This window comes from Pan paniscus, chromosome 10, assembly GCF_029289425.2.
Source record: "Pan paniscus chromosome 10, NHGRI_mPanPan1-v2.0_pri, whole genome shotgun sequence".
NCBI classification, from domain to species: Eukaryota; Metazoa; Chordata; class Mammalia; order Primates; family Hominidae; genus Pan; species Pan paniscus.
In genome coordinates, this window is record NC_073259.2 from 40,045,421 (window position 1) to 40,068,365 (window position 22,945).

Genomic DNA, 22,945 nt, shown 5'->3' on the forward strand with positions numbered 1-22,945 from the left:
GGTGGTGCCATTCACATAGAATTCAATGTGTAAGATGCCCCCCTCTCCCCTGAGGAGCTGTGCAACTATGGGTCACCATGATGACCTTTTTGGGTCAGGGTTCTGTTTAGAAGCCCAAGCTGGCCAACATGAGAACTAGCAATATTCAAGTAAGACTTTGCCCAGAGACAGAGAGAGATGGACAAAATGATTTCCGAAGTTAAGTCTTCATGAAAGTGGTATCAGGAATGGAAGCTGTCTCCCGGAGTAACAGGACCATGGAGCAGTGCGTGGTCTTGGGCTAGATTAGAAATGACAAAAGTCCATCATCAGGGAAGGAAAACAGTCTTAAAATCCCTGGATTGGAAAGGATAACCCATATGTAAGCACCTAGTGGGGCCTGGCATTTAATAGATAGGCAATTAATGCGAGGTGAGGCAGTAGCTCATGCCTGTAATCCCAATACTTTGGGAGGCTGAGGTGGGAGGATTGCTTGAGGCCAGGAGTTTGAGACCAGCCTGGACAACATAGGGAGACCCCATCTCTACAAAAAATAAAAAATAAATTAGCCAGGCATGGTGGTGTGTGCCTGTAGTCCCAGCTACTTGGGAGGCTGAGGTGGAGGATTACTTGAGCCCAGGAGGTCAAGGCTGAAGTGAGCCATGATCGTGCTACTGCACTCCAGCCTGGGTGGCAGAGCAAGACCCTGCCTCAAAGAAAACTCCCCCAAACGAACGAACAAACAAACAACGATAACAACGAGGTGAAACAGAAGCAGAGTCTACACTCCAGTCTCTAGGTTTGCAGATCTTAGAGGCAGAATGGCCTAGCCACGATGGCTACACTTGCGCATGGGAACTCGCTGAAATCAGAAATGGGAACCCAACCTAGATAGAGGTCAGGAATTTGTTTTCTTCTTTTTTCTCCTTCTTAGGGAAAGCTTAGTCCATTGTTTAGGATGAAAAATAACAACCAGATGAACGAAAGAAGGATCATCAGGAATGATGAGTAATGTGCTCCAGATGTGGCTATGGAGAACTGGTTCTGACGGGCACCGCTGCCTGCGAGTAGCCACCTTGTGGGGAGACCCCCTTATTTCAACAAGGTTGCAGTGACACAATTTTTTGCAGCCTTCTTTTGGAATTGTCTTCAGGGTGTGTGACTCAGTTTTTTTATCGTCCTTATTGGTGGTAAATCTTTATGCTTTGCTTTTTTGGAATCAGTCAGCCGCTGCCCCCCCCCACACAAAAAAATCGGTTAATAATGGTTGCCTTGAATTCTTTGTAACTGGCTCTGAAGTCAGTTTTGAAAGGAAACTGCAGGTATGTTTTAATCAATAGAGGCACATAAGGAATGAGTGTATGTTCCCTGCAGGTGACTGTTTTGAAGGGCAACCCTTGTTTGTTCTGCCATGTTTGTTTAAAGAAGCTAATCACAGATATAGAGTTCATATTGCATTCTGTATAATAAAATAATGTAATATGATGTTGAAGGCAGTATGCTAACTACCTCCTCCCGCTGCTATTATGAATTAATACCTCTGATGATGTATAATGCATTTGTTTTTGCCAAGAAAGGGAGGGAATAGAGGCATGGAGGCTGTGTCTACACAGGCAGACCCAAGTGAAGAAATGGTTCAGTGATTCAGGGAGAAGGTTTGGGCATCCATCTGCCCGTGAGAGTTGCCTAACTCTGCACTCCTTTCTGGACTAGCTCTGTGTTCATTCTTCCAGAGGATTTGGTCAACTGGGCAGGGTGCACAGCCCTCTTTTAGAGGGGAGATTAATTTCTTAGCTTGGTTCTCTGTCATTCACCTGCAAAAATCAGCACTAAGATCTAAGAGAGGGAATCATAAATCAGTTCATAAATTGTACTTTTCACAAAAGTGGAAGAGGTGAGGTCAAAATGAACCTACATAGCAAACTTGTTCATACAGTTATTAGTTAACCTAAATGAAGAACTCTTTGGTTGAGGAAGTTTCCAGAACTTTCCTTTCCCGAGGAAAGACCAGGAAGAAATGGGTAAGCATCAGATCAGGGAGACTGAGGGTCCCCGCTTTCTCTCCTTTTGGGGAAACCCTGACTGTGGGCTTGTGTAGGATTTTGGGTGTGATGGCTGGGTTGGGGCAGAGAGAGGGTGGAATGACCTCCAGGAGGCCTAGCCAGTGGAACGCTCAGTGCTCCTTTGCTGATAGACCAAGCTGCAAATCAGGAATTTATTAGGAGCTGAGACTCATTTTCCCACCCTTTATAGCCCTGACGACTCAGAGCCAAACTCTGGCAAGGGGCTTCCTCATGGTTTTAATTAGACAATTAATTTTTTATTGCATCGTTTGATTTCCAGAGCCGGTTCCACTCTCCCTCTTGTCCCCCACCTGCCTCCCAGCTGTGAACAGGAAAGGAGAGACAGGGGGATTCAGGAAGGGCGCAGAGAAAAAAAACCCTGTCTGCCTTTGAGCTGATTTAGGAGTGGCGGGGAGGGGGCGGGAATCCTCTGCCACCCCAGCTTGTCTAGCACCAGAGACACTGTCCAGAGCCCAGACCTGTGCTTTCAGAGCCTGCACAAAGGCATTCTGAGCTGCTTCTCCCAAGCTTCTCCCTGCTGCTGGGCTAATTAGTAACACAGGGTGGGGGTAGGGGCAGGGAGCAGTGCCCTGAAATACATTAGCGGCATTTCTGTGGTTAATCCTGGCCGTGCTTAGAGGCTGTTTACCCTCTACCCAGGGATTAGGAACCTGTTTGAGTTAGAAGAGCAGGGAGAGGCCAGTGCTTGGCTCTGTCCTCCACCTGCTTTCAGGAGCTGGGGCGGGGGCGCTGAGCCAGCGAGGGGTGGGGAAGTAGTGAGAGAAACCTGTCTCCAATCTGTCTCCCCTTATTGATCTCCTGCCTTCCAGCAGCTTGGCCTGCTTTTGAATCTTTATCCTTCCCCCAGCCACCCGCCCCAAGTTTCACCCCTCGCCACTGCCCTTGTCAAATATCACCCTGGCTTGGAAAGGTGGAGAAGAAGGGAAGAGTGAGGGGATGAAGTGTTTAAGCTGTGGGGATGAGCCTGGCTGTGGAAGGGCTCCCTATATGTCACGTATGTTCTCTTGGAGGAGTAGGGAGCCCCCTCTCAAGATTTCTGACTATGCTCATATTCCGCCCTGAAAGAAGAAGAGAAGGCTAGACTCTAGAAAGAACTTACTTTCAGTAGAAGAAACAGGTAGCTCCTTCTTTAAGGTTTTATGATATGCCAAGTCCAATATTTCACTGACAACAACATTGCTCAGAGGCCTTAAAATGGAATGGAGAGGGCTGTTTCCTCAGGTGTCCTGTTGGTGGGGACATTGTCACTCGTTGTTTCAGCACAAGGGCTCTTTCTGGAAGTGTGTGTTCATGCACACATACACACTCACCTACATACACATCAGGGGCACTGGCGCACTTGTGCAGGCATGCACGCCACCAGGCACGACCCGTCAGTATGCCAAGACTCCAGGTTATCCACGAAAGGTGTGCACGTGCTCACACACACACCCCGACAAAGCCAAACTGAATCCCAGAACCAAGTTGACAAGCATCTGCAGACACAGAAGTGGCTCTGAGGAGCCTCCAGGGCCCTTACAGGTAAAGCAAGCCCTCCAAAAGAATAGACCGGGATGCCATTCAAGCAGAGGGGCTCTGGCAACCTCCTTGCTCCTCACATTCCCCTCTGGGGTCAAAGCAATATCAGCATTGGTGAATATGTGCCTCCCACCTGCCATTGTGGGTCTAGAAGGGCATAAATTTCTCATGGGGTCCAGGACTGCAAGAAAAAGTAGGACGTATTTATACTGGACTGTGAGGGACACAAAGATAAAAGGACCCAAACATCAAAGGGCCCCCCAGAAGCTCAGTGTGCAGACCTCTGGATCTAGGACTTGTTCTGTAAACAGGGTTTCTTCTCCTTCTGGGAAAGCTCACGTTGAACAATCCCTCTGCTGGGGCTTGAGGTAGTTCCATGCTGGGAGTGAGGGATGGGCCTTCTTGAGACGAAGCCCTGCCTCAGTGATTGGGGCACATCTCTGACAGCCTGGCCACTACCTCCCAAGTTGTGCGTAATGGTAGTTAGAAATCCACGGAAGAAAGGGACAGAAAGGTTGTGTGTATGGGGTGTGGGGGCAGGCCCAGTATTATCCACTGACATGTGTGTTTCCATATGGCCCCACAGCAGAGAGACGCGAATTCAGGCCTTCTAGCACTCGGAGCGCTGGGTTAAGGTTGGGGTGCGTATGCGTGGGGATCCTGAGCTGGCATCTCTGGGACAGTGAGGACAAAGGGGCCAGGAGAGCAGGCAAAACTCCACCAGAGAGGCCATGTGCGGGGCTCAGTGTCTATCTGTGGGCAGAGGAGAGACGAAGAGAAATGGTGAAAGGAATAGGAGAAAGAGAAGAAATAAAAATGAGGGCACTGAAACGAGAGAAAGAGCTAACATCCACACAAAGAGAGGCCGGGAAACACTGGCTGAGCTTGAGGAGCGGGTGGTGGGCAGCGGGAGGCGTGCGAGGGAGAGCCTTGGGAGGCCAGCAACCAAAACAATTGGCCGGGCTTCTGGCTGGAAAGGTGGGCAGAACGGCAGGGAGGGGAAGGGGCTGCAGAGAAAAATCCTGCTCTCTGGGTAGGGGAGAGGCGGCAATGGAACCTGCTTCTTCTAGCTCACAAGCTCACAGCATTTCCCCCACTCTTCTCTGTGAGCCCAGGGCTGAGATTGACGGGCCTGCAGCTTCTCTGGGTCCTGGGTGGATTTGAATAATTAAGTCATCTGGATTCTTATGATTTACCATTTTCAATGATAAATAGACAGCACCCAAGCCAGCCAGTTGGCAAAACTCTGGCTGCTAGTTATAATTTGTCAAGCTGCCAGCAGATTCATGTTTTATGCTAATGGAGGGGGACTCATTGACTAGGAGGAGGCAGTGACCAGGTCAACTCTTTCCTCAGGCACCCCAGAGGTCGAGAGGTCGGGGGAGAAAGGCCGAGGCTGTTATGGATTTTCTGTAAGGGTCGGTGTAATTTTATCATAATTCAGCGGGTACACACACTCTCACATACACTGAGGGTCACGTATGGAGAGACATGTTCAGATTTGCAGGCACCTCTACCCCCTCCACACACACACACTGGCACCTGTGCAGGCATCTGGGCCCGGTGTACACAAGCCTGGCACAGGCACACTTATCTGCCCCGCTTCAGCTCACTCACACATGCACACCCTTGTTATCACCTTCAGGCACGTGATTACACCAAGGCAAACTCACAGACCTGCTCTGCAACCTGGAGAAACGTATCACATCACCCCTACCCTCCCTCACCTCTGACGGAGCAATGTTTGGGAGGGCCCCACCGCCGCCCATCCCAAACCCTTTGTTTTGGGACTTTCATGGCGGCTGATCCCAGCACAGGCTTCTTGCTCCCATTGTAACATTTTTCCAGTGGGAAAAACAAACGGGCCCCAAGGAAGTCCTGCTTGTCAATCAGCTGGGGCTGGGTAGCTGGAGCTCGGAAGTCAGGGGCTCTTAGACCCAGCACATGGAAAGCTGCAATGAAAATCAGCTGACTCCGAACCACACTTTCTTTTCCATTGGTTTATTTGTATATTGGTCCACAACACATTGAAGCCTCACAGTTCCAAGAATTTTTTTTTTTTCATATTTGTGGCAAACTGAGGTAGAGACAATGCTTGGCACAGAGTAGGTACTAGATAAATATTAGTGGAATGAACAGCTGAAGCGACTGCCTTCTAAATGGAGCAGATTGCTCATTTCACTTCTGTTCCTCCACCTCAACAAACCTTTACATCCTCACTGGTTTGTGAGGCCAGAGAACAGGTGTGGCCTTGGTATGATAAGAAATGCTAATTTTATACAAACTGAAGCAATCTGGTCTCAACTTTGACCCCCAAATGCCCTCAAAATGGATCAATGAGCCAGGGAGGCTTGAGGAAGGAGGGAGCATCTGCCCTTCCTCCTGGCCAGAAGAGAATTTGAATTTGCTTTGAGTAGCTTATGGGCAGGGCTGGAAGGTGCAGTTCATGACTGTCAGCAGCTTTGAGGCTGATGGAGGCATGGGGAAGGATTAGGGGCCTGGGAGAAAACATTTTATTTCCCTGTACCCCACCACCCCAACATGGGGGAGAAAAACACAACAGCAAACTGAACAGAGCAGAGGCCGAGGCAGCAAGAACCCAAAGACGGAAGCTGCTTCTAGCATCAGGCTCCAGGATGCAACTGCGGCTCTCAGCTCTGCCGGCTGAGCTTCCAGATCCTGCGAAGCAAGTCAGGTTCCTTCCTTCCCTGCCAGGCTGGAGTAAGGAGGCTGTTCTAGGCAGGCAGTCTGCAGCTGCTCACCAAGGTCTGGAACAAGCTGCCTTCCTTCTTTGCCGAGCAGATGTGGATGGCGGTGGGCCTGGCTAATCAGGGGTGTTCTGTGGAAAGATAGCCAAGAGCCAGAATTGCCAGCCTCTCCATTCCAAGGGATAGATGACCCCTAACTGCATCAGGAATAGGGAAATATGCTTTGTTTATGTAAGAGTTTGAGGCTCCGACCTGGCGCCATTGACCTCACTCTCACTCACCCTGGGAGAGTAACAGCCTTGAGGGCATCAGCAATTCCATTTTTGGGAGCAGGGACAGGCTGACTGTGGTTTGCAGATGGCTGGGAGTGGGAAAGAATTGTCTAGGGGTGAGCCAAGGGGATGTGAAGGTCATAATCATGATTAATACATAAAACTAATTGATTCATCCCACATCTGGTTAGCAAAGCTTACTCCCCACTTCCCCCCTCATCTTTTTTTTTCTTTTTTGAGACAGGGTGTTGCTCTGTCACCCAGGCTGGAGTGCAGTGGCACGATCTCAGCTTACTACAACCTACGTCTCCTGGGCTCAAGCCATCCTCGCACCTCAGCCTCCCAAGTAACTGGGACTACAGGTGCACACCACCATGCCTGGGTAATTTTTGTATTTTTTGTAGAGATGGTTTTGCCATGTTTCCCAGGCTGGTCTTGAACTCCTGGGCTCAAGCATTGCTTCCGCCCTGGCCTCCCAAAGTGCTGGGATTACAGGTGTGAGCCACCGCGCCCAGCTGCTCCCTCCCCATCTTCTAATCCTGCTATTTGCATCCAAATAATGAACTCTTGAGGGCAGGGTACATGTTAACCAGCCTAAAGGGCTCAGAGCAGTGCCATCTGGAGTACAAAGATAGTACAAGATCCCCAACTTGGACTGGATGTAAAGGGAGACAGAGAAATCAGAAAGGTTGGAAGGAAGAGAGAGAGAAAGAGAAATAAAGGAAGGGAGAAGCTAGAGAAAAGAGGGGAGGAAAAGCTTAAAGAGCAATGCTAGGCAGTGCTGGTCAGAGGCCTCCCTGAGACAGCACTGCAAGGTTTACTGTGAACATGCCTTTCTAGCCAGTGGTTTGGGGGTGCCCCAGCCCATCCTCAAGGCATACACTGCCCTTGGAGGAACTGGGTGACCTCAGTGACCTGCCCCATCCCACTTTTGGGAGACAAAGGAATTGGCTCTAAGAAACCTTGTGAATCAACCAGAGCACATGAGCAGGGCATGGGGAGTGCAGGCCCAACAGGCTAAAGATACCTAGCAACCTCAAGTTGATCCTCTCTATAGCTAAATCTAAAGTCACCTTACCAATTAATCTCTTTGTGTGTGTGAATTCAGTGAAATCTACTGCAGACCTAAGGTCCACTTGCCTGGGTAGGGAATGTCTTCCTTCCCTTTCATGTATGAGATCCTTTCTCTGGCTTTTCCTGGATTTGCAAACCTCCTCCCAAGCTCTTTGCAGATGAATCCAAACCCTCCTGGCATGGAGAAACTCCTTGACCTGAAAGGTGGTTTTCTGGGGCAGGGTTGGAGATAAGGATAGCAAAGGAGGAAGATTTTTCTTCTCACCAATGGAAGAAAATGAAGATCTCACTCCCAGCCTCCCATCCTCCCAACCCCTACACCCTCACACTCCCCTCCCACCCTTGCAAAGTGGACTAGGTCTTATCTTCATCCCTGTCTCATTTGCACATACTCAGGCAGGCTAACCAAAACTACAGAAAAACCCTCCAGTGCAAAGGGCTCATTTAACAAATGATCGCCGGGCACAGTGGCTTACGCCTGTAATCCCAGCACTTTGGGAGGCTGAGGTGGGCGGATCACTTGAGGTCAGGAGTTCGAGACCAGCCTGGCCAATATGGCGAAACCCCGTCTCTACTTAAAATACAAAAATTAGCTGGGCGTGGTGGCACATGCCTGTAATCCCAGCTACTCAGGAGGCTGAGGCACGAGAATGGCTTGAACCGGCGATGTAAAGGCTGCAGTGAGCTGAGATCGTGCTACTGCATTCCAGCCTGGGCGACAGGGTGAGACTCCATCTAAAAACGAACAAACAAACCAAAAAAACCAACAAACAACAACAACAACAACAAATTATCAAACAGGCCCAAGGTCACAGAATCAGAGCACCCCCGAGCCCGGAACAAAGCTGCCCAGTCTTCAGACAGCCTCTGCCAGTAGGGTGGGAATGGAGCCACTTGGGGCTGCGGGTGAGAGGATTGAGCCTGGGTGAGAGGATTGAGCCCGGGTGAGAGGATTGAGCCCGGGAGAGGGGCCGCCAGGGTGGGAATCCACGAACAATTCCTGCCTCACTGGCCTCTTGTACTTCATGCACGCCTTTTGGAACCAGATCTGGACCTGCATGTCATACAGCCTCAACGCCATGTGTCCAGCTTGGCGTGCTGTGTCGGGGGCAGGTAGGGCTGCAGGAAGAACTCCAGCTCGCTCAGCTGCTTCGAGAAGAGAAGCCCGTATGCAGGCAGCCAGCCCCTGCCTCTACCTCCCACGGTTCACAGGCAGCCATCACCCAGGTCTGGGCCCTAGAGACGGCGGAGTGGTGGCGGTCAGGGCCTCCGCAGCCCAAGGTGAGGCGGGGAGGGGCCCCAACTGGCCTTTCTGCTCACCCTCCATCTCCTCTTTCCTCCCTGTGCTCCTCAGGAACCGGGATCCCCTTTCTGTTAACCGTTAACCTTAGTTGAGTTCGTGTTTCTCTTTCTCTCTCTCTCTACCCGCCTTCCCCTCACTCCCCTTATTCCTTCTTTATCTCACTGTATCTTCATTTCTCATTTTTCCTTCCTTCTTTTGCTTCATTTCTGCCCTACCTTCACTTTCTCTTTTTCTTCCATTCCTTCCCCTGTCCTTGCTTCTTTCCCTTGTCCCTCTTTCCTCCTTTTCTACCTATCTTTCTGTCTCCCTTCCATTTCTTTTTTCTCACTTTTACCTCCCTTTCTTTCCCTTCCTTTTTCTTTTACTCTCTAGCTCTCTCCTTTCATTTGCTTTCTGTTTCTCTCCCTGTTTTTCTTTTCTTTTCCTTTCTGTCTTTTCTCTAATCTTTTTTCTTCTATTTTCTATTTTAACAGGCCCCAGACTATCTCTAATCTTAAAAACCCAAACAAACCTAGTCCTGCTTCTTCCTTCTGCTCTTTATCAATATTCCTTTCATGTTATCTCTATCCCAGCCACCCTTCCAGAATACCTTTCTGTCTCCAGCATTAGGGCCTTTTCACATCTTTTCCTCTCTCCCAGTTTTTTCTCTTTGCTGTTCTGAATTTTTCCAGTCCTTTATGCTGTTTCCCTAGGCCTTCTTCTTATCTTCCTTTGTTTCTAAATTCCCTCTCAGCAGTAGGCACAAGGCACAAAACTGGCCCCTCCCCAGTAGAGGTTTTTGTCCTGCGTAAGCCCAGCCATCCTTCATGCATTTCTTTCTCAACTCCTGTCAACTTGAGACTCAATCTCAAGGGCCCGGGAATAGAGCTGTTTCCCCCTACTTGAGAAGTCAGGGCTGGGTCCACAGCTCCCTATTACAGGCTTAGGGAAGCCTTGCCAAACTGCTGTCAGTCCATCAGTCCTAAGAAGAAAGGGGAAGAGGAGCAAGGAAAGAGAAAAAGAGAGATAGTCCCATAGATCTGTGGGACTGGGTTGGGGGTGGGGGGGTGGGGCGAGGGGTAGTATTGGAGAGGCAGGAGCAAAAAGGACCACATTCATCAAAGGGGGAGTGGGGTAGGCAGAGGACCAGACATCTTCTCTCAGAGCTCACAAAGCCCCAGCAGCCTGCAAGAAGACGCCCAAGCTGGCTCCCACGTTTGCTTTGGGACTGGGGATGGATGAGGCCTTCCATTCCAAATCCTCTGAACTACAGAGGTGTGAAGGGCCACAAGATGTGAGGAAAGAAAAGGGTTTACATTCGTTTTGAGTATCAGTGGATTTTGTGTCTGCCCCTGGACATGTCCTTCTCAAAGGCCCTTTTTTTGGGGGACCAAGCCAAACTCCCTGTTGGCAGTGCCAGCAGAAGCCCTCCTAAACCTCTCAGCTAGGCCAGTCCAACTCCGTCCGGGGCTTGCCAATGAGCAGATGCCGAGCAGGTGCCAGGGCAGGTGCTGGGCCACAGCAGAAAAACTTCAGGAATAGCGAAAACAAAGGCCTGGGCAGATTTGTGGCTTCTGACCCAGCAGGGCCAAGTGGCCTCTGCAGGTGTCTACCCAGGAAGGGCCAGAACACCACATGTTCCACGTAGGAATTTTCTCTCCTGGGATCCACATCGCTTCCTGGCCCTTTCCAAGGAGTCCGAATGTGTCCTCTGCCACTTGCCTGGCTCTTGCAGCTGGGTGCTCCCCAGGAGGGGCCCAACCTAAAAACTAAAGGCACAGCGCAGACCCTTGCCGCTTGGCTGAACCTCCCCGCCCAGGAACACCCCGGGCTCCAGGGTACCCCCCCAACACCTGCAGCGGCCTCTGCCCTTGTCCACTTCCCCAGGCCACCCCGCAGCTTCTACACCGGCCTGGGCCCGCCCTTCCCCCTTGTCCTGGGCCCCAAGTTCAGCTGTGACCTCTGAACCCACCCTCTGCTCTTGACTGCCCTTTGAAGAACCTCTCCATTCCTTCCTCCTGGGGCATCTCTTGGGTGGGGGAGGAAATCTCAGCCCTGGGAGGAGAGTAGGGGCCTTTTCCTTGCCCTCCTTTGGGAACTGGAGAAGAGCGGGAGACTGTGCTGGAGGCGGGAGGGGGCACTCGCTTGGCTCCATCTCAAGGAAATGGGTCTCTGACTCAAACTGGATTCAGAAAAAAAAAAAAAAAAAAGATTTTTGGGAGTTATTCCCTCTCTCAGATCACTCCTAACTTAGAGTCAACGTAAGGGCCCAGGACAGCAGGGGACCGCTCTGGGCGGATCACCCGCCCCTTCCCGGCAGAGTCGGAAACTCGGGCTGGCATTTCCTTCCCTTTCCGCGGGGCGTGTCTGGGGATCTCCAAGCGTCTCTAAGGGCCTGCTGGGGTGAGCGGGTTTGGGACGCGGCTGGGTTTTTCTAGGCTGGTAATCGGTCCCGACTGGGGAATAAGCACACACATCCTTCCTTCAGTCCGGGAAGCGGAGCACCCTCTCTCCCACTTTAGCCCTCGAAACCCCAACTCCGCTCCCTTCTCCATCTCCCCTCAAAAAACTTTTCCGAAGTTCCCCCAAGTTGCGTTTGAGGAAAGAAGTCGTCTCCCTCAGACTCTGGGTTTCTCGGCCCCTAACCCTCCCCTCAATCCTCAGTTTCGGAAGCAACCCTCCCCCTCCCCTGCCAGCTACCACCTTAGTCCCTAAACTCGGGGAGGAAAGCTGCTCTGACCCCATGCATCTGACAGAAGCCCAACCCCAGCCCAAATTTCTCCCGGGGGAAGGCAGATTAATATGTCAGCCTGCAGGGGAAACAGGGGTAAGGGGAGGGAGAGACCGGGACGGGAAGAGACAGATTGTTCTCGGGCTGAATCGCACCCGTCCCGGGCCCAGCTTACCTGCTCCGGACAGGCTCATCTAGATTTCCATCCTCTCAAAAGTTTGTCCTTCTCTCAAACGATTCCGGGAGGAGCGCAAACTCGGCTCTTGGGGAGGGCAGGCGGGCCGGGTACCCTTGAAGGCGCAGGCGCCTGATACAGAGCAGGCCCCGGGGAAGCAGGACTCGGGGGCACGGTCGCCAAAGTGGGGACCCGAGCAGCGATCCGGAGGGAGAGCATTCAGGCGCCCGGGCTGGGGGCTACACTGCTGGCGCGGGATGGCCCAGGACAGAGTGGGCGCTATAGCGTGAGTGGCCATCAGGGCCGGGCGGGCCCGGGGAACTGGAGAGAGAGGTCCCTGGGTCCCTGGCGACGTCTCTCGCTTTCTCCAGTTTCTGCCGTGCCGGTGTGCCCCAGCCCACAACATTCCCTCGACCTCTTCTGGGGCGGCGCTCAGGGCCCCCACATGGCGAAAAGGGAGGGTGAAGGGATGAGGCGCCCCTCCCGCCTTAGCCCCTCCTCAGCCCCCACGCCACAGCCCCCCCTTTCTCCCCAGAGCCGAGGGACAGACAGAGAATTGCGACTAGAATTCGATCGATTGGTAAGAGGGACCACGTGGCCAGGGGCTGGCCAATGACCAGGCCGCCCGGGATGAGCTAATAATGGAAGCAATTTGTAACTTTCAGTAGCTCTCTAGGCCTGGGTACCCGAGGGAGGGAGGCGGGCAGAGGAGGGGAGATGGGCACCCCCAGTCTTTCCATCCTCCTCATTCGTCTAGGGGCACCCGAATCCACTATTCCTTATTTCCCCTATCACTCAGGCACTGGCAGGGTCCTTTGCCCACTCCTGTTGGCCGCCGCGGCTCCAAAGCGAGGTAAGCTGGTCCTCTAACCCCTCAAACTCTTCACAACCCTCACCCCGTTTACTAGCACCTGCAAACCACAGCCTCCCTTCCTGTCCCATTCGTGAATTTAAATCGGATTTTGTTTTTCCTCTTAGTTGAAAGAAAAAAAATATTTTTGTATTCTTTTGTGTAACCTATCTTGGATTTGGAGAAAATTTTTTTTTTTTTTTCTTATTCTTCTGTGTGTCACTTTTATTTTTTTATTTTTTATTTATTTTTTTTTTTTTAGGCTAATGGCTTTTTATTTTTATTTTTTTTCTTTTTTATTGATCATTCTTGGGTGTTTCTCGCAGAGGGGGATTTGGCAGGGTCACAGGACAATAGTGGAGGGAAGGTCAGCAGATAAACAAGTGAACAAAGTTCTCTGGTTTTCCTAGGCAGAGGACCCTGCGGCCTTCCGCAGTGTTTGTGTCCCTGGGTACTTGAGATTAAGGAGTGGTGATGACTCTTAACGAACATGCTGCCTTCAAGCATCTGTTTAACAAAGCACATCTTGCACCGCCCTTAATCCATTCAACCCTGAGTGGATACAGCACATGTTTCAGAGAGCACAGGGTTGGGGGTAAGGTCACAGATCAACAGGATCCCAAGGCAGAAGAATTTTTCTTAGTACAGAACAAAATGAAAAGTCTCCCATGTCTACCTCTTTCTACACAGACACAGCAACCATCCGATTTCTCAATCTTTTCCCCACCTTTCCCCCCTTTCTATTCCACAAAACCGCCATTGTCTTCATGGCCCGTTCTCAATGAGCTGTTGAGTACACCTCCCAGATGGGGTGGTGGCCGGGCAGAGGAGCTCCTCACTTCCCAGTAGGGGCGGCCGGGCAGAAGCACCCCTCACCTCCCGGACGGGGCGGCTGGCCGGGCGGGGGGCTGACCCCCCCACCTCCCTCCCGGACGGGGCGGCTGGCCGGGCGGGGGGCTGACCCCCCACCTCCCTCCCGGACAGGGCGGCTGGCCAGGCAGAGGGGCTCCTCACTTCCCAGTAGGGGCGGCCGGGCAGAGGCGCCCCTCACTTCCCCGACGGGGCGGCTGGCCCGGCGGGGGGCTGACCCCCCCACCTCCCTCCCGGAGGGGGCGGCTGGCCGGGCAGAGGGGCTCCTCACTTCCCGGTAGGGGCGGCCGGGCAGAGGCGCCCCTCACCTCCCGGACAGGGCGGCTGGCCGGGCGGGGGGCTGATCCCCCCCACCTCCCTCCCGGACGGGGCGGCTGGCCGGGCAGAGGGGCTCCTCACTTCCCAGAAGGGGCGGCCGGGCAAAGGCGCCCCTCACCTCCCGGATGGGGCGGCTGGCCAGGCGGGGGGCTAACCCCCCCACCTCCCTCCCGGACGGGGCGGCTGGCCGGGCCGGGGGCTGACCCCCCCACCTCCCTCCCAGACAGAGCGGCTGGCCGGGCAGAGGGGCTCCTCACTTCCCAGTAGGGGCGGCCGGGCAGAGGCGCCCCCCCCACCTCCTGGACAGGGCGGCTGGCCGGGCAGGGGGCTGATCCCCCCACCTCCCTCCCGGACGGGGCGGCTGGCCAGGCAGGGGGCTGATCCCCCCACCTCCCTCCCGGACGGGGCGGCTGGCCGGGCTGGGGGCTGACCTCCCCACCTCCCTCCCGGATAGGGCGGCTGGCCAGGAGGGGGGCTGACCCCCCCACCTCCCTCCCGGACGGGGCAGCTGGCCGGGCAGAGGGGCTCCTCACTTCCCAGTAGGGGCGGCCGGGCAGAGGCACCCCTCGCCTCCCGGACGGGGCGGCTGGCCAGGCGGGGGGCTGACCCCCCCACCTCCCTCCCAGACGAGGCGGCTGGCCGGGCAGAGGGGCTCCTCACTTCCCGGTAGGGGCGGCCGGGCAGAGGTGCCCCTCACCTCCCGGACGGGGCGGCTGGCCGGGCGGGGGGCTGACCCCCCCACCTCCCTCCCAGACGAGGAGGGAGGACGCTCCTCACTTCTCAGACGGGGTGGCTGCCGGGCGGAGGGGCTCCTCACTTCTCAGACGGGGCGGTTGCCAGGCAGAGGGTCTCCTCACTTCTCAGACAGGGCGGCCGGGCAGAGACACTCCTCACATCCCGGACGGGGCGGCAGGGCAGAGGTGCTCCCCACATCTCAGACGATGGGCGGCCGGGCAGAGACGCTCCTCACTTCCCAGATGTGATGGCGGCCAGGAAGAGGCGCTCCTCACTTCCTAGATGGGATGGCGGCCGGGCAGAGACGCTCCTCACTTTCCAGACTGGGCAGCCAGGCAGAGGGGCTCCTCACATCCCAGACGATGGGCAGTCGGGCGGAGACGCTCCTCACTTCCCAGACGGGGTGGCTGCCAGGCAGAGGCTGCAATCTCGGCACTTAGGGAGGCCAAGGCAGGCGGCTGGGAGGTGGTTGTAGCGAGCCGAGATCACGCCACTGCACTCCAGCCTGGGCGCCATTGAGCACTGAGTTAACGAGACTCCGTCTGCAATCCCGGCACCTCGGGAGGCCGAGGCTGGCGGATCACTCGCGGTTAGGAGCTGGAGACCAGCCCAGCCGACACATCGAAACCCCGTCTCCACCAAAAAAATACGAAAACCAGTCAGGCGTGGCGGCGCACGCCTGCAATTGCAGGCACTCGGCAGGCTGAGGCAGGAGAATCGGGCAGGGAGGTTGCAGTGAGCCGAGATGGCAGCAGTACCGTCCAGCTTCGGCTCGGCATCAGAGGGGGACCGTGGAAAGAGGGGAGAGGGGAGAGGGGGGAGGGGGGAGGGGAGAGGGGAGAGGGGAGAGGGGAGAGGGGAGAGGGAGCTCTATCTACCACCGGATTTGGAGAAAATTTTAATTCAAATTAATACACTTATATTGGGGGGGTGAGTGGTACTTTCTTCCTTTTCAATAAATTTGTATACTTGCTATTTTATGGAGAGTTTACTTTTCTTTGGGGATGAGTTACACCTTATGTTTTCACATGTGTTACTTCTTTAATGATAAGTTCAACTCCTTTCTCCATTCCATCCTCCAATTTTGCTATTTATAAATATCACCTAATAGATTTAGAGTTTATTCATTTTTCTCCTCCCTCACTAGTTTTTCAGCTGTTACAGAATCACCACAATTTATTTTTCTCTGTGTGTGGATGAGGTTTTGTGTTGATTCCTCTTTTTGTTTTGTAAATGAATTTATTGTTTGGGAAACTCTTGGGGGGGTGTGTGTGTGTAAAAAAGGTCTTTTGATTAATTCCAACCTCTCCTTTTCTGAAGAACAATTTGCTTGAAATGTTTTGTGTATTTTCCTCGTTTTTATTTGTTTAAATTTGAGGTATTTTACCTTCTTTAAAACCTGGCCTCTTTTTAAAATTTAACCTTTTGCATGTTAAACCATTTTTAAGGTTTTTATTTTATAAACTTCAATGGTTAGTAGATTTACTTGCCTTTCCCTGACCTCCTTCACGCGCCTGCCTCCTCCATCTCAGAACTCCCATCTCCAGCTTCCACAATTCTCAGCTTCCAACGGACTCATCCTCCCCTCTCCTCCCAGCCAAGGAGGGATGCCTGGGAAGTAGACAGTGTCCTTCTTGGGTCAGAACCTATGCTCTGGTTCTAGTTCAGGACACCTCCAGTCTGACCTCCAAGCCGGCAAAACGAGTGAGAGCAGAATTTCTGTTCAACTTTTTCATTTGGGACTAAGTTCTTTACACTTGGCTGTATTCTGGAGAACTCTGATACATGAAATTGAATTTTAAATTCTCATTTTTTCCCTAAATTCTAAGAAAAGTGCAGGCAGATTGTTTTTCTTCCTTAAATGTAAGCTGAACAGCTTAGGGGTCAGCCCTTTGGGTCTTTTACCTCCTGGGGAGACTTCTCAGAGAGACACACAGTGTTGATTCTTCCTTTTAGTTTTGGTTAAGGTAGAAGGGGCAGGGATTGGGGAAGCCCATATTGATCTCTGGCTCTAGCTCTGAACAAAGAAGGGTAGAGAGCTGGCCTGGGGACTTGTCCCTTTGGTCAGTAAGGTTTGGCTTAGGAGAGAGTTTGAAGTAAATCCCAGCTCTGAGGAAATTCTTCTTTTTAGCATTACTGTGAAAATAAACTATTAAAATGGTGTGACATGGCTTCAAACTATTCAGATTCCTTGAAGTAACAAAAATAAAATTACAAGAGTAATTCGTGTTTCCCAAAGATCCGCCTCCAGTGACTGTCCATTTCTCTCAGGGAAACGGAACCCAACTGGGCAGAAGTAAAACTGTCCCCCTCCCCTTTCAGTTCCCCAGTCACATTGACATTCTGGGCACATTTGGCCCAGCCCCCGTCCCTGTTTCTCCCAAGTATGAATCTAAATTACTATTAATAAGGGGCCGCTCCAAGTTAATTGGCATTAAAAGAATTCATTTCAATTTGTTAATATTAAATGAATGCTCTGCACTTTAGCTCCCTTCTTCGCCCTGGATTCCCAGATGAGTGATGGGAAGAGGGGGCAGGGAAGTAGAATGAGGATTTTATTTCTGGGTCTCCAGCTTAGCTACTGTGGTGCCTCCCCTGGGGGTGTGTGATCAGGCACAGTGGGGGCCTGCTTGGGGAAAGTCTGATGGTCTTTTTTGGTGAAATTCATCTGTTTCAGCAGGAGTTGTGGGGGAGGGTGGGTGGGGAGCAGAGGGAGAGGGACAGAATGGTTTGGGGGACTTTGTGGGGCGCGGAGGGACTAGGGAGAAAGTGGGAAGGGAAAGGGACGGAGGTCAACAGGAGTTTTGGAGAACAAGGGTTGTAGGCTGTGGGGGGTAAAGCAGATTTGTGAAGAACTGGTGATAGGAACTAAACAACCCACCTAGAAGAGGAGGGGCTTCGAGCAGGGGTGGGGAGGTGGGATTTGAGGCAAAACAGCTAGGGGTTCTGAAACTATTAATATCTAGCTGTGTGACTCAGGGCAAGTTGCTTAACTTTTCTCTCTGCCTTAGTTTCTTGACCTGTAAAACAGGGATACTAATAATAGAACTTATCTCAGGGGGTTATTTGGAATTAGAAGAAATACATGCCATGTGTTTTCCACAGTGTTTGGCACATAGAAACTGCCAGTAAATGTTAGCTCTTTTTATGGCAGAGTGGTTAACAGGATGGATTCTGGAGCTAGACGGCCTGGTTTTGAATCTCAGTCATGCCTTATGTGAGTTGTATGACCTAGGCAAGTTACTTAACCCCTTGTGCTTTAGTTTCCTTGTCTGTAAAATGGGGTTAATAGTACCTAGCTCAAAGGCTGCTGTCAGGATTAAATGAGTCATATGTACGAAGAGCCTGGAACAATGCCCATCCCATAGGAAACACTATGTAAGCATTAGTTGTCATTGATATTGTTGCTCTTCTGATCTAGGAAGGCTGAAAATAGAGGCACAGGTGAGCTACTACTTACAGACTAAGATTGGAATCAGATCAACTCTTTCACTCCTATCCCTGAAGCTAGTCCTGCAACTGGGGCTCCATATGAGGGCTTGGGGAGAGATCCTATAACCCTGGAAGCTAGGATATCCAAGTCCTTCTTCTGCTCTAGCTCTTGGGTTGGTGGTCCCTCCAAGACCCATAGACTCGAAGTCACTTCTTTTTCTCTGGGCAGGGTTGGGGTGGGGCTGGTAATGGGAGAATTACTTTCTTGGTCTAATAACTCCCTTTGGTAGAGAGTTAGTCCTGGGAGTGTGAGTTGGGGGAGGTTGAGTAGAGCAGAGGAGATTAAATATCCTTTATGTACCAGCCCACACACACTTGACCTCACCAGAGGGTTGGGAAGACAGAGATTCAAAGAGAGGAAGTGATCTGACAAAGTTCTAAAGCTAGAACTTGGCAGAGTTGGCATCTGAACTCTGATCTGCTTGATGACAAACTTAAAGCCCTTCCATTGCTGCATGCTTTTTGAAGGGAGGGATGGGACACGTGTAAACTTGGGCCAGGACCATGGGGTAGATGGAAGATGGGCGCAGATAGAGTATTGGAGTGGGAAGTGGCCAAGCAGGAATTTTTCAATCATGGAAGATTTCATGAGAAAAGAGATTCCAGATCAGGGTTCAGATGGTAGGGGAATGAGGATAGGAAGTGAAGAGGGAGGGAGCCATGCATTGACAAGGAAGGAGAAGAAAAAAGAATTTATGCAAAGGCTGGGTCAGAGTAATGGACATGAATTCGATTTGCCTTGGGTTTGCCTTACCATTTATTGAAGGCATACTATGTACTAGGTACATACATGATCACATTTGATGTTCACAACAGCCCTGACAAGTGGGCTTCTTATCCCTATTTCCAAAAGAGTTCATTGAAGTTCTGAGAGCTTAATCCCCGCTTTAGGTTACACAGTAGTAGCTGGATTTCCTGGCATCAGAACCCTCACCTAGGCTGCCTCTGAGCATGGCTTCTGTGTCCCAGTCTCGATTTCCATGAAGTTTCAGGTCCTCCTGTTCCCCCACATTTGTAGTCACTCTTGGTGACTTGGAACAAAGGGCTAGAGCGTGAGCTGAAACTGAGACAGGGAGTGGCAGGCAGGCAGTGGGGAGAGAAACTTTTCTCACATCCACCCATGTGAAGAAGATGGACAAAAGGGTGGTCTTTCTGGAGGGAGGCTTCCAAGCCACTTTCCCGAGACTGCTGATCTTGGGATGAATGGCAGGGACCTGATTGGGTAGGGGATGGGTGGTCACATTGTTTTCTGGGCTGTAGACTTTATTTCCCTTCCTTTGGGAAGAGAAGAGGAAGAGGACAGCTCGGGTGTGGGTTTGAGCCCTGGATTAAGACTGCCCATTGTCCACTAAAATCTCTTCTTTCCTTGCTGCACGAGGGTAGAGAGACACCCAGCTGGACACTCCATTTCCCAGCTGCTCTTGTTGCCAGGTGTAGACACAGGGGAATGTGAGGCAAGCATGTCCTCAAAGCCTGATGACGTTGGGTAAATTCTCCTTTGTGTTCTCTCTTTCATGAGCTGGGCAGATGTGCCTGAGACAGGTTTGACCAGGCAACTGAAAAGACATCCCTAAGGGAAGACAAAGCAAAGGTATGAAAGGAACACATGTCCCTGACTGACTAGGAGGAACAGAGCTGCCTGCTGTCTGGAACCGCTTCCTCCCAGACTAAGTGAGAAATAAACTTCTGTTTTCTATATGCTACTGTGTTTTGGGGCCTTTGTGTTATAGCAGTTTTGCTGTCATCCTTTCTAATTCACCTTCTCACACCAGATATTTCAAATTAAAAAGATTGTATCAGGCCAGGTGCGATGGCTCGCGCCTGTAATCCCAGCACTGTGTGGGGCTGAGGCAGGCGGATCACTTGAGGCCAGGAGTTCGAGACCAGTCTGGCCAACATGGTAAAACCCCATCTCTACTAAAAAATACAAAAATTAGCTGGACATGGTGGCACACTCCTGTAATCCCAGCTACTTGGGAGGCTGAGACAGGAGAATTGCTTGAACCCAGGAGGCGGAGGTTGCAGTGAACTGACATCATGCCACTGTGTACCAGTCTAGGCTACAAAATGAGATTCTGTCTCAAAATAAAAAAATGATTACATCAGATCACAGAATAACTATAATAATATTTATTGGGCCAGATAGTATGCGAAGGACTCTATGCACATTATTTAGTGTAATCTATGTGACAATCCTCTGAGATATGTGTTACTATTATTCCAATTTACACACGAGGAAACAGGTTCAAGGAAGGTAAGTTATGTGCTGAGGGACACACAGGAGTGGGTGGAGCTGGATTTCAAGCCCACTGGGTGTGCAGAACTGAGCCTCTTCACCATGGGGGCAAATCCCTCCTGAGGACAGAGCTGGAAAAGCCATGGAGATCATCTTGTGCTTGGACAAGCCTCTCGCCAGTCACCACGGGGCCCTGAGACTCCCATTCCTACCTTCAAGAAGCTCAGCAGCCTACTACTCATGTTCATGTTGGGTCACTGCATACGGTTTTATTTGAAGGAAGGACCCCAGAGTTAAAATCATTTGAAAACCCCTGATAAATTCAGTCCCCTCCCTCTTTCTACAGGTGAGGCCCGGAGACAAGATATGACTTGCTTAAGGTCACACCCTTAGTTTCTCTGTCAATCTTTCTAAATCTAGGATGAGTTCTCTTCCCACTGTATCAGGCTGCCTCAACAAACAGGGAAGTACAAAAATAGCCAAATCCAGGAAGGAGGGCAGTGGTCTGTGTCTCCTCCAATAATTTCATGGGACAGCCAAGCCTATTTCCTTGATTTCCCTTGTGCCCCTCCTGTCGGATATCTGCTTTGGGACCCATCTCTTTTGGGCTTGCAGAGAGGACGGGCTGCACCAGTTCTCTACCCTCCTCATCACCCAGAAGGTCAAACATGCAAAGGGAAAGGAGAGCTGGGGCCAGAGCTAAGGCAGGCAAAGAGACTCCTCGACCCCCTCCAGTCTTTCCACATTTATATTTTTGGAATTTCAGGCTCCCTCCTCCCCCTAGACCTTTCCTAGTAGCCCACCAGGGAGAAGAAGAGGGAAAACTGCCATAAATTTCTCCTATTTATACAAGATGACAGAGTTTCTTGTGCCAGAAAAAACACAGAAAGGGAGCTGTCAAGGGAGAAGGGACCCAGCCCTATACCTTCTGGGGTCAATTTATCTTTCCGAATCATGGCTTGGGGGCTACCCTAACATTGCCTGTATGAAATGCAGGCTTTGACTTGGGGCAGCCAGGCCAGACAGCCCCTGAGCTTTGTTTCTGATCACAGTTTTCCTGCTTCATCTCAACTTCCCCCCACCCCTTACGCTGTCTTTTTAAAAAACAACTTTCTTGAGGTATAATTCATGTGTCATACAATTCACCATTTGAAATGTACAATTCAATGGTTTTAGTATATTCACAAGTATGTTGAACCATCACCATAGTTAATTTTAGAACATTTTCATCACCTCAAAAAGAAATCTTGTAACCTTTAGCTATCACCTCCCTATCCCCCCATATTCCTTCTTGCCCTTAACAACACTAATGTACTTTCAGTCTCTGTAGATTTCCCTACTCTGGACTTTCATATGAATGGCATCATATAATAAGAGACCTTCTGTGATTAGCTTCTTTCATTGAGCATAGTGTTTTCAAAGTTCATCCATGTTGTAGCATTTATCAGTACTTCATTCCTTTTCAGGGCTGACTAATATTCCATTGTATGGATATATCACACTTTGTTTATCCGTTCATCTATTGGTGAACATTTGGGTTGTTTCCACCTTTTGGATATTATGATTCTCTCTTTCCTCTTATTCTCTAGACATCTTGGATAGTATCCAGTGAGGCCTGTGGGCAAGAATGGGTGTTTCTTATATTTGGGAACACCTAATATCCATGAAAGCAGGGTCTTGGCACATGTCTGCTTTCATGTTAAGTACATGTACTAGCTGGAATTTTCCTCCCTCTATTGTTACTGAGGTGGGGCTGCTCCCTCCTTTATCGATTCTCCCTTTTTATCAAGATTGCTATGTTGGACACTTGCTGACTCTTCAGACTAGGGGATTCAGATCCTTCTCTTGGGGCTTCAGAGACGTGGAGTGGATGAATGAATGTCTTCCCATCAGGGAAGAGTTTCCTGAGTCTGGTCTCAAGTGATTCTCCAGGGCCTCACAGCAGAAGGAAGGTCTGTGAAGACTCCAGGGTCAAGGGAAAGTTACGTTCTTGGAGGTATGACTGAGCCAGAATCCAGGCCTCCAGTTTCCATCTCCTTGCCTGGCCCATTTCAGTCTTCAGACATGCTTTGAGCTCAATCCAGTCACTCACCCAGCAACAGACACTGCCTCTGCCCTCATGGACCTTGCAGTTCTAGTGGTGAGAGTAAGATGAATACAAGTGAACAAAATGATGGCAAGTTGTTCAAGCTTGTTCAAACTTGTAAACACTGTTCAATGAATGAATGAACCAACAAGAACTTACTATGTGCTCTGGAAAGAAAATGTGAAAAAAGTCAGAGTTGTAAATCACTTTCTGCTACCACTACCTTTCCTAGTCTGGAAGTCAGCATTACTTCTCCATCCCTTGGAGGAGATAGTGGGCAGATATTACAAAATGTTAGCTAATAAGAGCTACCATTTATTGGACCAGACATACACCAAGGGGTTTCTATAGTTCACTAATTTTCACCCTTTGAATTAGGCATCAATATTTCCATTTTGAAGATGAGAAAAACTGAAACTCAGGTTTAAGTAGCTATCTGAAATCACACCCATAGCAGTAAGTGGCAGAACATTTGCTCTGGACACTGGGATAAGTATGTGTGTATGGGTTTTTTTGGTTGTTGTTTTTTGTTTTC

At 50.9% G+C, this 22,945-nt stretch overlaps 2 long non-coding RNA genes across 6 annotated transcripts in view; both read right to left on the minus strand.

Moving 5' to 3' along the window:
- Positions 1–5,566: 5,566 nt before the first annotated feature.
- LOC134728479 (uncharacterized) lies at positions 5,567–14,552 on the minus strand. 5 transcript variants are annotated; one of them, XR_010108916.1, is made up of 3 exons: positions 11,824–14,552; positions 10,890–11,099; positions 5,567–8,370 (listed from the first exon to the last, which is right to left on the minus strand). It is a non-coding gene; the product is annotated as an uncharacterized LOC134728479 (long non-coding RNA). The 5 variants fall into 5 exon arrangements; XR_010108915.1 differs by having other exon boundaries at positions 5,567–10,686; XR_010108917.1 differs by having other exon boundaries at positions 10,890–11,373; positions 11,824–12,494.
- Positions 14,553–15,607: 1,055 nt separating this feature from the next.
- The window catches only part of LOC134728484 (uncharacterized), a 66,768-nt gene continuing 59,430 nt past the window's right edge, over positions 15,608–22,945 (minus strand). Inside the window, exon 2 of the long non-coding RNA XR_010108922.1 lies at positions 15,608–22,458. This is a non-coding gene — a long non-coding RNA (uncharacterized LOC134728484). The remainder of the gene's footprint in view (positions 22,459–22,945) is intronic.